At 38.0% G+C, this 18,255-nt stretch overlaps 1 long non-coding RNA gene across 1 annotated transcript in view; it reads left to right on the top strand.

The window, feature by feature from the left end:
- The window catches only part of LOC110590454, a 92,798-nt gene extending 74,751 nt beyond the window's left edge, over positions 1–18,047 (top strand). The window contains exon 3 of the long non-coding RNA XR_002480952.1: positions 18,012–18,047. This is a non-coding gene — a long non-coding RNA (uncharacterized LOC110590454). The remainder of the gene's footprint in view (positions 1–18,011) is intronic.
- The last annotated feature ends 208 nt before the right edge of the window (positions 18,048–18,255 follow it).

The following is an 18,255-nucleotide window of genomic DNA, read 5'->3' on the forward strand; positions in this document are numbered from 1 at the left end:
GACTCATCGTGCCCGGAGAATCAGGCTTTTCTAAGCTGGCACATTTCTATCAGGCAGCCGTAAGAAGCTGGTAATTTTTATTTATTGTCTGCAGTTCATGGCAGCCAGTATTTTACCACCTGCACATCTAAAAAGGAAGGGGAAGAAAAGCACACCAATATTCTCAAAATGTTTATATTCAAGGAGTGTGTATTTCAGAGAGGGAGGTCGTGATGTGTGTATTTTTATTGTGTGTGAAAGAATTCTTAGTGGTGGTGCAGCTGGAAAAATAATACAAGCCCAGGGTACTGTCTTTTGTGACAAAGTTTCCTCTGGTAAGTTACAATTATAACATAGAAAATGATACCTTAGACAGCAACTAATTTGTGAATCCTGGGAAATGCTGTTCGGTGATTCCTCATCAGGACAGCAGAACCTGATCTGTAAAAATTTGGGCCTCAGCGGGAAGCTGTTTGCAAAGAGTGATTTGCATTTCAATTGTAAGTCCAGCACAACCTTTAAATCTTGGCTGCTATGCTATCACAATGGAAGTTTCCTTTCCTTTTTTTTTTTTTTTTCTGTCATGGAGTACTTAAAAAAGAGAAAGGAATATTACCATACATCAGTTCCACCACCACGGACAATAAAAATATAGGTGATTATAAGGGGAAAAAACATGGTGCTGATGGTTAGATTTTCTCCCAGTAGGCAATTATATCAAATGTTTACAATGGTAGAGGAAACACCATGCCCCGTGTAGGAGATGTCCTCACTATCATTCCACTGTCCAGAAGCACTACATCCCTTTCCTCTTTTTTCCTAAATAATTCTGAACAGTTAACTAATATAGCTTCTCTGAAATTTGATTTCACTTGATGAAGTAAATAAGTAGAACTAGTTTTCTCTAAGGCAAGTCATTGCTGGACTACTGAGGGTCCCGCCCCCCCCACTTACTGCCTCTGCTCACTCAGTTTTGTAGTCTCACAGTCAGGTTCTTGAATATTTCCCTTTCTCTAAATTGTTTGGACGAGCCCTTTTCTAAATCCTGGGTATATATGACTCACTGTAACAGAAAGGAAGGATGCCACCCTGGGTCCTGCATCCCACTATATCCAAGGATGTGACACACTCCTATCAGGGACAGGTCACCAGGCAGAGAGGGCTACGGCCCCGGGGAGGGACATGGCAGAAGTGATCCCTCTGTGGCGTATTTATGATATTAGATGTTGGCTTTAACTTTCAACTTTGTACATTTCTCTGTCATTGTCAGAAATTTAAATCATCTGTAAATCTATTAATTTATCTCCCAGCACTCCCTTCTAGGCTGCCCATGACCAACGGATGGCCATATCTGATGGGGGGGTTCTCAGAACTCGCCTGATTTACCTGAACTCTAAGGCAATTAGCCTGTGGATCACTCACCCTTTCTGGAGATTTTTTTTTTTTTTTTTTCATCTTTAGAACTCTACTTTCTGTGGCTTTTCCTAGACTCTTGGACTCCTTACTCCTCTCCATACTCCTCCTGCTCTGCTCATTTCTAAATGCCATCATGTGTCATGAGTCAGCCTTTGGGCCTGTTGTTCCCTGTATCTAGACTGCCTGGTGTCTCTCAAGAAGTCCCCTAGGTTTACCTACCATCTATACATTGGTGGTCCCAGGCATTGATCTTCAGGCCAACCCCTCTAAATCTCCAAAAGAATCCCCCTTGTTTGTTTGTTTTTTTTCTCATTTTCCCCCATCACAGTAATTGGGCCCACCATTTACTTAGTATCCCAGCATCAGGGTGATGGGGAGCTTGGGGGGGGGGGGGTCCTAAAATATCTCCTTGATTTCCTCTCTCCATCATATCCGACATCCAATTCAACAGTAGGTCCTGTTCTGCTAGAATATTACCCATGTTTTCAGTTATTTACCTTCTCTCCCTCTCTTGTTATGCTTCTAGCTATTCCTCAAATACACCAAATTCAGTGCTGCCTCAGGGCCTTTGCACTCACCTAGCACTTTTCCTAGAATGCTCTTCCTCTGTATGGCCATGTTATTTTCATTGATTCTGTCTAAATCTGACCTCCTAAGAGAGAATATCCAAGACACACCGTATCAAAAATCATAGCACTCTCCCCTTACTGTCCCCAGACTCCCTTACCCTGGTTTATTCTTCTTTGTTGCATGTATCATGACCAGAGGTGACATTATAGATTTATATACTTGTTTATTGTCTGTCGCCGTACTAGGTTATAATTCAGGCAAGAACTGGTTTGTATTTTTTGTTTGTTTGTTTGTTTGTATAGTTTTTTTCTAAAACCCTAGCACCTAGTATAACTCCTGACATATAATAGGGGTTCAATAAATACTTACTCAGTGTTAAATGAAATTTAACATGATTTTAGTTTCTCTCCGACATATTTCTTTGAAATATCTGGAATTATTTTCCAACTGATCATTAGCATTTTGCATTCCATCTTAACTTAAGAAGTTTGTTTATATTTGCCTTAAATCTTCATAACAATTAATAGTGGTTATAGACTAAAGTCCAAATGTTATTTACTGCTTTTATTCTATATCATGAGCTCTCTATTCTTAAATTCTTTATTCCAATTATTTTATTTTTTTCTTTCAACTGGAGTAGTTGATTCAGTATTTGTTTTTACAGAATGTCATAATTCTTTTTAAAAAATAAAATAATAATTTTATTATGGACAATATATAATGCATAACAGCTCAAACAAGTAGAAGCCGAACTCTGGGTCATGACCCTGTACAAACACTGATGTGCTCAGTGAGTTGTAGATTGCGTGTTCTGTGCCCCGTCACTCCATCCCAACCCAGTCCTGGCTACATTTTTCAGCTTTTCCATTGCTTCCCTGTTGTCTAGCTCTCTGCCTTCAATCAGACTTCTCATCTGCTCTTGCTAAATTATCAGTGCTGGGAAACTATAAAACCAAGCTTATTAAACTTGTGCCCAGAGTACAAGTTAATAATCCATGATTGAGGGCCTGTGCCCTGATTTTTTTTTTTTTTAAGATTTTTGTTTATTTATTTGACAGAGAGAGACAGAGTGAGAGAGGGAACACAAGCAGGGGGAGTGGGAGAGGGAGAAGCAGGCTTTCCGCCAAGCAGGGAGCCGGATACGGGGCTCGATCCCAGGACCCTGGGATCACGACCCGAGCCGAAGGCAGACGCCCAACGACTGAGCCACCCAGGCGCCCCCTGTGCTCTGATTTAAATGAAGGAACTTGAGCTTACTTTCTGTCTCTTGGTTGTCTTCTGAATCTCTGAGCAATGGTGCATAAGCAGAGCATTTTTGAGCCTATCTTTACTATACTCTTTAACTAATACACTTAATCATTATGAGCCGAAACTTGTCTTGCTGGGACCCTGAGGAGAAAGCTGTCCATCTGCACTTGCTCCCAGATTGAGGCTTTCCCTGGATCATGATTGAACTTGGCTCACCACTCAAAAGACAGCAATTTTCTTAGAGGAAAACTGGCTGTTGTTGGTTTTTTTACATGTAGTAATCTGGGGCACATAATATTAGGAAAAGGCTCCAATCAACATCTTCTTTCTAAAAAATGGGCACCAGAATCCCTTTTCTTATCCCACGAAAGGAAAAGGCCACCTGCAACGGGACCACACGTCTTCGCCCACAGCCCTGAGAGGAGGCCATCGTACACCTGTGTGATTGCAGTGCCCTGATTCTCAGATGCCACCCAGTCTCCACCCAAGCCTCTACTTGGAAAGCCCTTGGGGCACCACTCTTGTCCCTCCTGATAAGTTCTACATATTATACTGTGCTGTGTATGTGCTCAGAGCTAGATAAATGAAGAGTAATAATAACTGTTATTTTTATACCAAGTGTTATCAAATCAGAAATCTGACACCTAGTAATTTAATATATATGTTTTTGCACATACCTTTATTGCTGTTTGGCTAGATAGAAAATATGAGGAGGTTGGAAACCGACTGTAAATATTTCTACAGCCTTAATGCTTTTTCTTTTCTCTCTTACCTTGCTTCACTTGCTCGATCCTCTATTTTTCAGGACTGTATTCCATCTTGTTTTCTCCTTTCAGTGATCCCTTGTTCAAGAAGCCTTTCCTGATTGGTGGCCCATTTCCGTCTGCTGTTATCACTCCATGATCCCTCAGTGGTCACCCTGCTCTGTAGATTATTCACGTAGCCTCTAACGTTACCTGTTGTTGACCTGGCCTGGAGGATAGAACCCAGCTGACCCAGGTTTGGATCAGCCCTCAGAAAATCAAGTTGACTTTAGGCAGATTGCTTAACCTTTCTTAGCTTGGTTTCTCATCTGTAAAATAGAAATAATAATACCCACTTCATTGTGAGCATACTGGGAAGATTAAATTGTATTGTGAAAATATTCTAATTCTTCATTAAACATATTTCCCTTTCCTTTGCCTTTGCTCCTGTAATGGTAGTAAAGGTTTTTTGGGGGTGCGGTTATTATTCTGTCCCCGTGGAGTTGCGAAGTGCCCAAGGGCTTGCTGACTGTATCACAGTTTTCAAACTGCAAAACAAACCTGTGATAAGGATTTCCCAGTGTAAGACACTGTAGCAGGCCCAGTGGTAGTGGGGAAGTGGGGACAGGACATGAAAGGCAAGAAAAGAAGATAAAATACAATCATTTGTACCCCCACAGCTTCCCATGTACTTTGGGTAATGTTCAATGTAAAAAGTCAAGTGATAGCATAAAAATTTAAATAATTATCCAAAATAACAAGAGATGCAATGGCCAAAAGAAAGAGTTGCTCCCTACTAAGTAGCTCAGAAACTATTGTCAGAGGGCAGAAGACCACCAGGACCCCTCGCACAGGGGTGGTCTGGGCAGGTTTTAGCACGTGGCAAGGTCACCAGTATGTCTGAGTCCATGAGCAGATTTGATAGGTGGTGGGAGGAGGAGGCAGCCATTCATGTTGAGATGATTTATGTTGGGCATAGCACAGAATTTGGAAATATTCCAAAGTAAATATAAGCAAATGTAAGTTGAGGCAAGAGCCCACTGTGGTATCAGGAGCCAGTTCTGATGTTTTAGACTATGTCATACTCTCTCTTTAATCATTGCTTTTAAAATTCTCAGCTCATACACTCCAGCGTTTCTTTCCTTCACCTGTCACCAGATTCAAAGTGGTGGCCTCACACAGAGGACTTTCAATCAATAGTAGCCAGTAAGTCCTGATCCTGCATTCGTCTGAATGGCCAAATCAGATCAACTCTGCAGCAATCCAGTGGATTGTTTGGCAGTTGATTTGAGTGAATTAAAAACTGTCAATTATTTCTTATATATGAATAGTCTTACAAAAATGCATGCAGTGCTTCACAAATATGTAGTTTCAGGCCTAAAATTCAGGAGTTACAAACAAAGGAACCCATCAGATTGTGGGCTCTTCTTGCCAGTTCTTTGATCAAGGCTGAGTTTTTGATTCTAGCAGCCATATAAACTGCTTTGTAGCTACCTCTTTTTGAAGACATGCAGTCAGGGCCTGGTGTGTTGGCTAGTTGGGATAATAAGTAAAGTGCACTGATAGGTATGTTTATTTGGACATGTAATTTTGTTTCTCTATAACTGTATTTTTGTTTTAACGACACACATGCTGATTCCTAGTCATCAGCCCTAGGCACCAGTAAAATCAGATTAAAAGCATTAGTAATGTAGTTAATTCCATTTATAATATGCCTACACCAGAGACGAGAACATTAAAATAAGGAAAATATATAAACTGGAATTAAAGAATTTTTTTGGAACTCCTTGTAAGGAACCTTTGAAAGAAAGGCATAAGGTTTTACATAAACACTCTCAAGGAGCCTTTTTAGCCATGTTTTGCAATGTAATATTTGCAATCCCAATTAAAGTTTGCCTTGGTCACCTGAGTCTTCATATTTTATACTTTAGGTTGATTCAGATGGCTTTGTATTAAGGGATGAGTGTCCTTTAGTGATGCTCCACTAGTTGTAATATTGCCTTCTGTAACCTTGCCTAATAATCACTATCAGCTAATCAATTTTTCCTTTTTATTCAAATGCTATTATCCACTCCCTTTTGACCTCTAGTTCTTGGGACAGCCCATGCATTATTTTTTTCTGAAATCCTCAGCATATTACATGCAGCATAACAGGATAAAAGCCCTAGCATTAAACCCAATCAATAGCTCCCACAGGTAGACATCTATTTCATCCCTTTCTTTAATGTGCTGTCCTTTGTACATGAAGATGTCACTATCGACCCACAGTCCATCTGGTATTTGGCGTGGGTTCTGGACTTTGTGTGATATCAGTGGTGTATTTGGTCCAAGTCATTCTTATTTCTTCCCAAGGTCATCTCTTGAGATCCACTACCCCATTTGACAGGCAGGTAAGCTGTGACCATAGAATGACATAAAACGACCCGGCTTGGAGTCAAAACTAATAGTCATTTCACTTGCTTTTTCACAGCCACAAAGCTATTAAATTGTGCATTTTGACTTTATTTTATTTTCTTGTCTTGTACTTGGACGTAATTAGCTAGTATCAACAATGAAAGCTCTTAAAAGAAGAGAATACTACTTCATTTATTTTTCATTAGTTTAATTTTTAAAATAAAATTAGAAAAGTAAACATGGCACATGTTTGTTATTAAAAAATTCCAAATATATAGAAGTGTATAAAGTGAAATCTCCTTGCTACCTCCTTCAGGCCAATCCTCTTTGCAATACATGTACAAATACAGACAAATGTATGTAGGTGTATATGTAAATTACATATTTCCAAATGTATTTTATTATAAAATTAATACAATGCATGTTTGATGATTTTATTATTTAATACTTCCTGAAGGTTTTTTTTCTTTAGATTACATAGAGCTACCTTGTTAATTTAATAGTTGCATAATGTTTCCTAATATGTTTCATAATATTAATTACAGTTTATTCAACCATACCCTTATTGATGGAAATTTAAATTGTTTCTGATTTTTTACTATTACAAATAAAGCTACCATAAAATATTGTGTATTAGTTATCTACTTCTGCAGAACAAATTACACTAAAACTTAGAGGCCTCAATCACCTACAAACCTTTATTACCTCATAGTTTCTGTTGGTCAGAAATCTAGGAGATTCTTGGCTGGTTCTGATTTGGCATCCCTCACTAAAGTGAAGTCAAGATGTTGGCAGTCATCCGAGGTCTGGGCGAGGCCTGGAGGATTGAAGGTGGCTCATTCACCGGTGGGCAGGTTGGTGCTTGTCGTCATTAGGACACCTCGGTTCTCTCCAACGTGTGCCTTTCCACAGGCTATTTGAGTGTCCTCTTGGCATGGCAGCCAGCTGCCCCACGATGAGCAATCCAAGAGAGCAGGAGCCAAACAGAAGCTATCCCTTCTGTGACCTAACTTGGGAAGTTACCTATCATCACCACTTCCACATTGTTTATGGCTTTATACATGCTTAATGTATACAATTTGATGAGCTTGGACATAGGTATACACCCATGTTACTGTCAGCACAATCAAGGTAATACAAATACCTATCACCTCTGTATGTTTCCTTGTGTCCCCCTCCCCTTTTTTATGGTAAGAATGCCTCACATGAAATCTCCCCTCTTAACAAAAATGTAAGTGCATGGTACTATGTTGTTAGCTATAGGCACTATGTTGTACAGGCAATCTCTAGAACTTACCCGTCTTGCATAACTGAAACTTTATTTTTTTTATTTAAATTAAATAGCCAACATATAGTACATCAGTAGTTTTCGATGTAGTGTTCAGGGATTCATTAGTTGTGTATAACACCCAGTGCTCATCACGTCACGTGCCCTCCTTAGTGCCTATCACCCAGTTACCCCACCCCCCTCCCACCTCCCTTTCCATAACCCTCAGTTTGTTTCCCGGAGTCAAGAGTCTCTCATGGTTTGTCTCCCTCTCTGATTTCTTCCCATTCAGTTTTCCCTCTCTTCCCCTATGGTCCTCTGTGCTATGTCTTATATTCTACATATGAGGGAAACCATGTGATAATTGTCTTTCTCTGATTGACTTATTTCACTTAGCATAATACCCTCCAGTTCCATCTATGTCAGTGTAAATGGTAGGTATTCATCCTTTCTGATGGCTGAGTAATATTCCATTGCATATATGAACCACACCTTCTTTATCCATTCATCTATTGAAGGACATCTTGGCTCCTTCCACAGTTTGGCTATTGTGGACATTGCTGCTATGAACATTGGGGTGCATATGGCCCTTCTTTTCACTACATCTGTATCTTTGAGGTAAATACCTAGTAGTGCAATTGCTGGGTCATAGAGTAACTCTATTTTTAACTTCTTGAGGAACCTCCATACTCTTTTCCAGGGTGGCTGTACCAGCTTGCATTCCCACCAACAGTGTAAGAGGGTTCCCCTTTCTTCACATCCTCGCCAACATTTGTTGTTTCCTGTCTTGTTAATTTTAGCCATCCTAACTGGTGTAAGGTGGTATCTCACTGTGTTTTGTTTTGTTTTGTTTTATTATGTTATGTTAGTCACCATACAATACATCATTAGTTTTTGATGTGGTGATCCATGATCCATTGTTTTCATATAACACCCAGTGCTCCATGCAGTACGTGCCCTCCTTAATACCCATCACCGGGCTAACCCATCCCCCCCACCCCCTCCCCTCTAAAACCCTGTTTGTTTCTCAGAGTCCATAGTCTCTCATGGTTCATCTCTCCCTCTGATTCCCCCCCCTTCATCTTTCCCTTCCTTCTCCTAATGTCCTCCATGCTATTCCTTATGTTCACAAATAAGTGAAACCATATGATAATTGACTTTCTCTGCTTGACTTATTTCACTTAGCATAATCTCCTCCAGTCCCATCCATGTTGATGTAAAAGTTGGGTTCTGATCCTTTCTGATGGCTGAGTATAACACCCAGTGCTCAACACATCACGTACCCTCCTTAGTGCCCATCACCCAGTTACCCCACCCCCCCACCCACTTCCCTTTCCACAACCCTCAGTTTGGATATTGTATATATGACCACATCTTCTTTATCCATTTATCTGTTGAAGGGCATCTCGGCTCTTTCCACAGTTTGGCTATTGCGGACATTGCTGCTATGAACATTGGGGTGCATATGGCCCTTCTTTTCACTACATCTGTGTCTTTGGGGTAAATACCCAGGAGTGCAATTGCTGGGTCATAGTGTAGCTCTGTTCTTAATTTTTTTGCGGCACCTCCACACTGTTTTCCAAAGTGGCTATATTAAACTTGCATTCCCACCAACAGTGTAAGAGGGTTCCCCTTTCTCCACAACCTCTCCAACATTTGTTGTTTCTTTCCCTGTCTATTTTTGCCATTCTAACTGGTGTAAGGTGGTATCTCAGTGTGGTTTTATTTATATCCATTGAATACCTCCCCATTTTCTCCTGTCCCCAGCCCATGGCAACTATCATTCTGTTCTCTGCTTCCATGAGTCTGACTATTTTGGATACATGATGTAAGTGGAATCTTACAATATTTGTTTTTCTGATAACTGGTTTTTTTTTTCACTTAGCATAATGTCTTCCACGTTCATCCATTTGTTGGAAATAGTAGGATTTCCTTCTTTTTAAAGGTTGAATAATATTCTATTGTAGGTTTATTCCTAGGCACCTTATAGGTTTTGGTGCAATTATAAATTGGATCAATTCCTGATTTCTTTCTGCTGCTTCATTATTGGAGTATAGAAATGTGACAGACTTCTGTACATTGATTTTGTATCCTGCTACTTTACTGAATTCATGTATCAGTTCTAGCAATTTTTTGGTGGAGTCTTTCAGGTTTTCTATATAGAGTATCATGCCCTCTGCAAATAGTGGAGGTTTGACTTCTTCCTCACCAAATTTGGATGCCATTTATTTATTTATTTATTTAGTTAGTTAGTTAGTTTGTTTGTTTGTTTTCTGTTTGCTGAGGCTAGGACTTCCAGTATTACGTTAAATAACAATGGTGAGAGTGGACAACCCCATCTTGTTCCTGAATGTAGAGGAAAAGCTCTTAATTTTTCCCCATTGAGGGTGATGTTAGCTGTGGGGTGTTTGGAGATGGCCTTTATGATGTTGAGGTATGTTCCCTCCATCCTTAGTTTGTTAATGGTTTTTATCAAGAATGGATGCCGTACTTTGTCAAGTGCTTTTTCTGGATCTACTGGGAGGATCATATGGTTCTTATCCTTTCTTTTATTAATGTGGTGTATTATGTTGATTGATTTGCAAGTATTGAACTACCCTTACAACCCAGAAATAAATCCCACTTGATCATAGTGAATGATTATTTTAATGTGCTATTGGATTCGATTTGCTAATATTGTTGAGAAGTTTTGCATCCATGTTCATCAGGAATATTGTCTTATAGTTCTCTTTTTTAGTGGGGTCTTTGTCTGATTTTGGAGTCAGGTTAAAGCTGGCCTCATAGAATGAGTTTGAAAGTTTTCTTTCCATTTCCATTTGGAATAGTTTGAGAAAAATAGGTATTAATTCTTCTTTAAATATTTGGTAGAATTCCCCTGTGAAGCCATCTGGCCCTGGACTTTGTTTGTTGGGAGATTTTTGATTGCTGATTCAGTTTCTTTGCTGATAATCAGTCTGTTCAAGTTTTCTATTTCTTCTTGTTTCAGTTTTGGTAGTTTGTATGTTTCTAGGAATTTATCCATTTCCAGATTGCCCAATTTGTTGGCATATGATTTTTTATAATATTCTGTTACAACTGTTTGTATTTCTGTGGTGTTACTTGTGATTTCTCCTTTCTCATTAGTGATTTTATTTATTTGGGTCTTTTTTCTTTTTGAAAGTCTGGCTGGGGGTTTATCAATTTTATTAATTTTTTCAAAGAACCAGCTCCTGGTTTCATTGATAAGTTGTTTTTCTTTTTTTATTTTATTTGTTTGAGAGAGAGAGTACAAGGGGAGGGGGGAGAGGCAGAGGGAGAGGGAGAAGCAGACTCCCTGCTGATCAGGGAGCCAACTCAGGACTTGATCCCAGGCCTTTGAGATCATGAGCTGAGCCTGACGCAGATTCTTAGCTGACTGAGCCACCCAGGCACCCCTCATTGATCTGTTCTACTGGGTTTGTTTGTGTGTTTGTTTCTATATCATTTAATTTGCTCTAAGCTTTACTATTTCCCTTCTGCTGGCCTTAGGCTTCATTTGTTGTTCTTTTTCTAGCTCCTTTAGGTATAAGATTAGGTTGTGTATTTGAGATTTTTCTTGCTTCTTGAGGTAGGCCTATATTGCTATATACTTCCCTCTTAACTGCTTTTGCTGCATCCCAAAGGTTTTGGGCCATCTTGTTTTCATTTGTTTCCATGTATTTTTGAATTTCTTCTTTAATTTCCTGGTGACCCATTCATTCTTTAGTAGGGTGTTCTTTAGCCTCCATGTATTTGTGGTCCTTCCAAATTTTTTCTTGTGATTGACTTCAAGTTTCATAGCATTGTGATTGTAAAATATGCATGGTATGATCTCAATCCTTTGTACCTGTTGAGGCTTGATTTGTGATATGGTATGTGATCTATTCTGGAGAATGTTCCATGTGTACTTGAAGAGAATGTGTATTCTGCTGCTTTAGGATGAAACGTTCTGAATATATTTGTTAAGTACATCCAGTCCATGAACATGGAATGTTTTTCCATTTCTTTGTGTCATCTTCAATTTCTTTCATAAGTGTTTTATAGTTTCCGGAGTATAGAACTTTATTTAACCTCTTTGTAATGACACACTGGACTGGAAACAAATATTGTTAAAATGTCTATACTACTGAAAGCAATCTACGTGTCTAATGCAAGCCCTATCAAAATACCACAAGCATTTCTCACAGAGCTAAAACAAACAATCCTAGAATTTGTGTGGAACCACAAACGATCCCGAATAGCCAAAGCAATCTTGAAAAAGAAAAGCAAAGCTGGAGGCATCACAATTCCAGACTTTAAGTTATATTACAAAGCTGTAGCGATCAAGACAGCATGGTACTGGCACAAAAACAGACACATAGATCAATGGAACAGAATAGAAAACCCAGAAATGGACCCATAACTATATGGTCAACTAATCTTCGACAAAGTGGGAAAGAATAAACAGTGGGAAAAAGACAATCTCTTCAACAAATGGTGTTGAGAAAACTGGACAACTACGTACAAAAGAATGAAACTGGACCACTTTCTTACACCATACACAAAAAATAAATTCAAAATGGATGAAAGACCTAAATGTGAGACAGGAAACCATCAAAATCCTGGAGGAGAACACAGGCAGTAACCTCTTTGACATTGGCCATAGCAACTTCTTACTAGATACGTCTCCAGAGACAAGGGAAATGAAAACAAAAATGAACTATTGGGACTTCATCAAGATAAAAAGCTTCTGCACAGAAAAGGAAACAATCAACAAAACTAAAGGCAACCTTCAGAATGGGAGAAGATATTTGCAAACAACATATTTGGTAAAGGGCTAGTATCCAAAATATATAAAGAACTTATCAAACTCAACATCCCAAAACCAAATTACCCAGTTAAAAAATGGGTAGAAGTCATGAATAGAAATTTTTCCAAAGAAGACATACAGATGGCCAACAGACCTGAAAAGATGCTCAACATCACTCATCATCAGGAAAATACAAATCGAAACTACAATGAGATATCACCTCTCACCTGTCAGAATGGCTAAAATTAACAACACAGGAAATAACAGATATTGGCAAGGATATGGAGAAAGGGGAACCCTCTCACACTGTTGGTGGGAATGTAAACTGGTGCAGCTACTCTGGAAAACAATATGGAGGTCCCTCAAAAAGTTAAAAATAGAACTGCCCTACAATCCAGCAATTGCACTACTAGGTATTTACCCAAAGGATACAAAAATACTGATTCGAGGGGATACATGCACACTGATGTTTATCACAGAATTATCAACAATAGCCAAATTGTGGAAAGAGCCCAAATGTCCATAGACTGATGAATGGATAAAGAAGAGGTGGTATATATATATATATATATATATATATATATATATACCCCCATATATACACACACACACATATATTATATGGGATATTATTATATTTGAGATATATATATATATAATGGGATATTACCCAGCCATAAAAAAGAATGAAATCTTGCCATTTTCAACTACATGGATGGAGCTGGAGAGTATTCTAAGTGAAATAAGTCAGAAAAGGAAAAATACCATAAGATTTTTCTCATATGTGGAATTTAAGAAACAAAACAGATGAACATAGAAGAAAAAAAAAAGAGAGGCAAACCATAAAACAGACTCTTAACTATTGAGAACAAGCTGAGAGTAGCTGGAGTGGAGGTGTGTGGGGGGTTGGGTTAAATGGGTGATGGGTATTAAGGAGAATACTAGTTGTGATGAGCACTGGGTGTTGTAAATAAGTAATGAATCACTAAATTCTACTCCTGAAAGTAATATTACACTGTATGTTAACTAACTGGAATTTAAATAAAAACTTGAAGCTAAAAAAGACTCTATTGTAGGTATATACCACATTTTTTAAATTCATTCATCTGTTGATGGACACTTGGGTAATTTTCATTCTTGGCTATTGTGAATAATGCTGCAATGAATGCAGATGAGAATGCAGATATCTCTGCAAGATCCCAATTTCAATTCTTTTGACTATATATACAAAAGTAGAATTGCTGGATCATACAGTAGTTCTATCTGTAATTTTTAAAAGAACCTCCATACTGTTTTCCATAGCTGTTGCACCATTTTATATTCCCACCAACAGTGTACAAGGGTTCCCTTTCCTTTGCATCCTTATGAACACTTACTCCCTTTTTTTTTTTTTTTTTTATAATAGCCAACCTAGCAGGTGTGAGGTGGTATCTCATGTGGTTTTGATTTGCATTTCCCTAATGGTCAGTGATGTTGAGCACCTTTTCATATACCTGCTGGTCATTTGTATGTCTTCTTTGGAAAAAATTTATATTCTAGTTCTTCATTCATTTTTAATTGGGTTATTTGTTTTTGTTTTTTTCTTTTTGCTATTGAGTTGTAGGAGTTTCTTATGTATTTTGGACACTAATTCTTTTTTAGGTATGTGGTTTGTAAATAAATACTTTTTCCCATTCTGTAGGTTGTCTTTTCATTCTTTTGATTGTTTGCTCTGAAGAAGCTTTTTAGTTTGATGTAGTTCCACCTGTCTGTTTTAGCTTTTATTGCCTGTGCTTGGTTGTCATATCCAAGAAATCATTGCCAAGACCAACATCAAGGAGCTTTTCTTTTGTGTTTACTTCTAGGAGTTTTATAGATTCAGATCTTATGTCTAAGTCTTTAATCCACTGTGAATTGATTTTTTTTTTTGGTTTGGTGTAAAATAGGGGTACAATGTCACTTTTTTGTATATGGATATCCAGTTTTCCCAACACCATTTGTTGAAAAGACTGTTCTTTTCCCATTGTGTATTTTTGGCACTCCTGTCAAATATCGGTTGACCATATATGCATGGGTTTTTTTCTGGCCTCTTTATTCCATTCCACTGGTCTTTATGCCAACACCATATATATTTTCCTTAATTATTATACATTTGTAGCATGTTTTGAAATCAGGAAGTGTGATGCCTCCAGCTTTGTTCTTACTCGAGTTCAGTTTGGCTACTCTGGACCATGTGGTTCCGTATGAATTATAAGATTGTTTTTTTTTTTTCTATATTTATAAAAATATGATTGGGATTTTGATGGGGATTACATTGAATCTGTAGATTGCTTTGGGTAGTATGAAAAACTTAACAATATTAAGTCTTACAGTTTATGAATATGAAATGTCTTTCCAGTTATTTGTGTCTTCTTTAATTTCTTTCATCAATGTTTTTGTAGTTTTCAGTGTACAAGTTTTTCACCTCCTTGGTTAGGTTTATTTCTAAGCATTTTATCCTTTTTTATGCTACTGTAAAAGAGATTGCTTTCTTACTTTCGTTTCTGGATAGTTTGTTGTCAAGGTATAGAAATGCAATTGGTTGTTTTAAGTTAATTTTGTATCCTGCAACTTTATTGAGTTCATGTATTGGATCTGTTTTTAGTGGAGTCTTTATGTTTTTCTATATATAAGATCATGTCATCTGAAAACAGAGATAATTTTACTTCGTCCTTCTTTATTTTCTATTTCTTTTTCTTGCCTAATCACCCTGGCTAACACTTTCATACTATGCTGAATAGAAGTGGTGAGACTAGGCATTCTTGTCCTGTTCTTGATCTTAGAGGAAAAGCTTTCAGCTTTCCACCATTGAGTGTGAAGTTAACCGTAGGCTTATCATGGCTTAGGGAAAGGGGTGATGCTGGTAAAGAAAAAGTACTGTTCTTACCCATCTTAATGCAACTGTTCTTAGTTTTGTGCTTTCCTGGGGTATTTCAGCTTTCTTTCTTCTTCTTTTTTTTTTTTTTGTATTTCAGCTTTCTAACTAGATCTAGAAATCTCATGAAGGTATTGTGTCCATATACGGTTGGGGGACAAGGGCTGAGAATCACTATTCTGCAATATTCCTGACATCACTCCTCCTCCTACCACATATTTTTGGTTCAAAGCAAGTCACAAAGTCCGGCCAACATTCAAGGGAAGGGGAATTAGACTTCACTTTTTAAAGGAACTGTCAAAGAATTTGCAGAAATGTTTTAAAACCACTACAAAAATAATGAACAAGTAAAGAAACAAATGAATAAATGAATGACACATAGATGTATTTCTAGGATATATAACTAGAAGCGAGTTGCTGCATAAATGCATACGCATCTTTCAAAAGTAGAAAGATATTGCTATATTGTCCTCCAAAAGCACTGTTAGCACTCATGTATCCTCAAAGTCCTTAAATATTGGTTATTTTCCCAAAAGCTTAAGAACACTTGACATAAGCAAGTCTGTTTCATATATATTTTTTCTATCTGATAGAGTAAAAACAATATATATTTTAAAAATTTGTATTTTACCTAGCTACTAGTGAGTTTAGTGTCTTATGTTTATTGACCATATACATTCAATGCTGAATTTCTTTTTAATATCTTTTGCTGTTTTAAATCTGGTTACTTGCCCTTGAATACATGTTTAAGAGGTCTTTATTTATGATGGATAGTAAATCTGTTATTTATCATGAATGTTAAAATATTTCTTCCTGATGTGTGTTTTTCCTTTAACTTTCTCTTTTTTTTAAAGATTTTATTTATTTATTTGACAGAGAGAGACACAGCGAGAGAGGGAACACAAGCAGGGGGAGTGGCAGAGGGAGAAGCAGGCTTCCCACGGAGCAGGGAGCACGGAGCCCGATGCGGGGCTCCATCTCAGGACCCTGGGACCATGACCTGAGCCGAAGGCAGACGCTTAACGACTGAGCCACCCAGGCGCCCCTCCTTTAACTTTCTTTTAAAATGTTATTTTGGGGTGCCTGGGTGTTGGTTAAGTGTTCGACTCTTGATCTCACCTCAGGTCTTGATCTCAGGGTCATGAGTTCAAGCCCCATTGTTGGGCTCCATGCTGGGCGTGCAGCCTGCTTTATTTATTTATTTATTTTTTAAGATTTTATTTATTTATTTGACAGAGTGAGACAGTGAGAGAGGGAACACAAGCAGGGGGAGTGGGAGAGGGAGAAGCAGGCTTCCCGCAGAACAGGGAGCCCGATGCGGGGCTCGATCCCAGGACCCTGGGATCATGACCTGAGCCAAAGGCAGATGCTTAACGACTGAGGCACCCAGGCGCCCCACAGCCTGCTTTAAAAAAAAAAAAATGTTTTGTGCTATCTAGAAGTTTAATATATTTTATTTTATTTTTTTTTTTTATTTATTTTTTTTTTAAAGATTTTATTTATTTTTTTGACAGAGAGAGACATAGCGAGAGCAGGAACACAAGCAGGGGGAGTGGGAGAGGGAGAAGCAGGCTTCCCGCAGAGCAGGGAGCCCGATGCGGGACTCGATCCCAGGACTCCGGGATCATGACCTGAGCCGAAGGCAGACGCTTAACGACTGGGCCACCCAGGCGCCCTAGAAGTTTAATATATTTTAAATCTGCCAACATTTTTCTTACATAGGCTTTATTTTAATAAGAAAAGTATTTTAAAAATTTTCCAAAGATTTCTTTCTGTAGTTCTATATAGCATGGGTGTTATGTGAAAATTTTTGTGTGTATGGTATAAAAAACTAACTTTAGTTTTGTTTCAGATTTCTTTTAATGGTGGTTGCAAGACCATTTAGAGCCATAGAACACTTTTTTGTTTGTTTGTTTGTTATTTGTTTGTTTATTATGTTCAATTAGCCAACACTTTGTTTGAAAAAAAGACATAAAATGAAATTTTGCCCCTAATAATGCTGCAGCTCTTTGGGTTAGAGCTCTCTCTCTCCCCATTTTCCTTATATCCCACCCTTGGTAGCTTCTAAGAGGGGAGAGGAGGGTGAAGAGGGAGTCATACTGACACATTTGGAAGCAAATGTAACTGGTTAAAGCAGTTGTTCGTCTAGAGACTGGGAAACATTTAAAAGTCAAATAAATAGTATTTTGTTAGTTTATGCATTTACATTGATATATGAGTATAGCTTTACATACATGAAGAAATTTATGCACATTCATGTTTTGATTTAATGTTTAAAAAATTTAAATATGGCCAGTATAAAGCAACTACTTATATTTTGAAAATAAGGAAACAGATTACAAACCAATGAAATTCAATTTTCTTCTAATAATAAACCATATGGCTTCAGGAACCAGGCAATGCGTTCTATCTCTTAAGAGACAATTCTTACATTCTAGATATTCACCCACTCAGTGTATAAATGAGTCATGAGCTGAGATAACAAGCATGTAGATTCAGATGCCATGGTACATACACTGTGCATATATCATTTATATCTCCAAATATATACACTGCAGGCACATATGGACACACACTGAGTAAATCACAAAGCTTTCCATCCTGTAAGTCTTTCTCTTTAGCCTGTGATGGATCTCATTATTAATTAAAGAATCATTTAGCTTGCATAATTGTCTTCTGCCATACATAATTCCAACCTTTCAATGTCTTTTCAAGTTGCTTTTTAGACTAAATGCACTCCTTTGTCTTGGTGACATCATCAACACTGTCTGTAGATGGACAGACTCAGCAGTGGGGTGAGTAATATGTAAAAAGGCCCCCTCTTTGTTCCCAATCAAGGAACTTACCAAGAGGTAACTTCATATGTAAATTTTTTTGATTCTTTAGAATTAAGGTGCACCTAAGTTCCCACACTTTGCAGTTGAGAAGCTCAGGCTTTCGATTGAAAGGAATGAACCAT

The sequence above is a fragment of the Neomonachus schauinslandi genome, chromosome 10 (assembly GCF_002201575.2).
Source record: "Neomonachus schauinslandi chromosome 10, ASM220157v2, whole genome shotgun sequence".
In the NCBI taxonomy this organism is placed as follows: domain Eukaryota; kingdom Metazoa; phylum Chordata; class Mammalia; order Carnivora; family Phocidae; genus Neomonachus; species Neomonachus schauinslandi.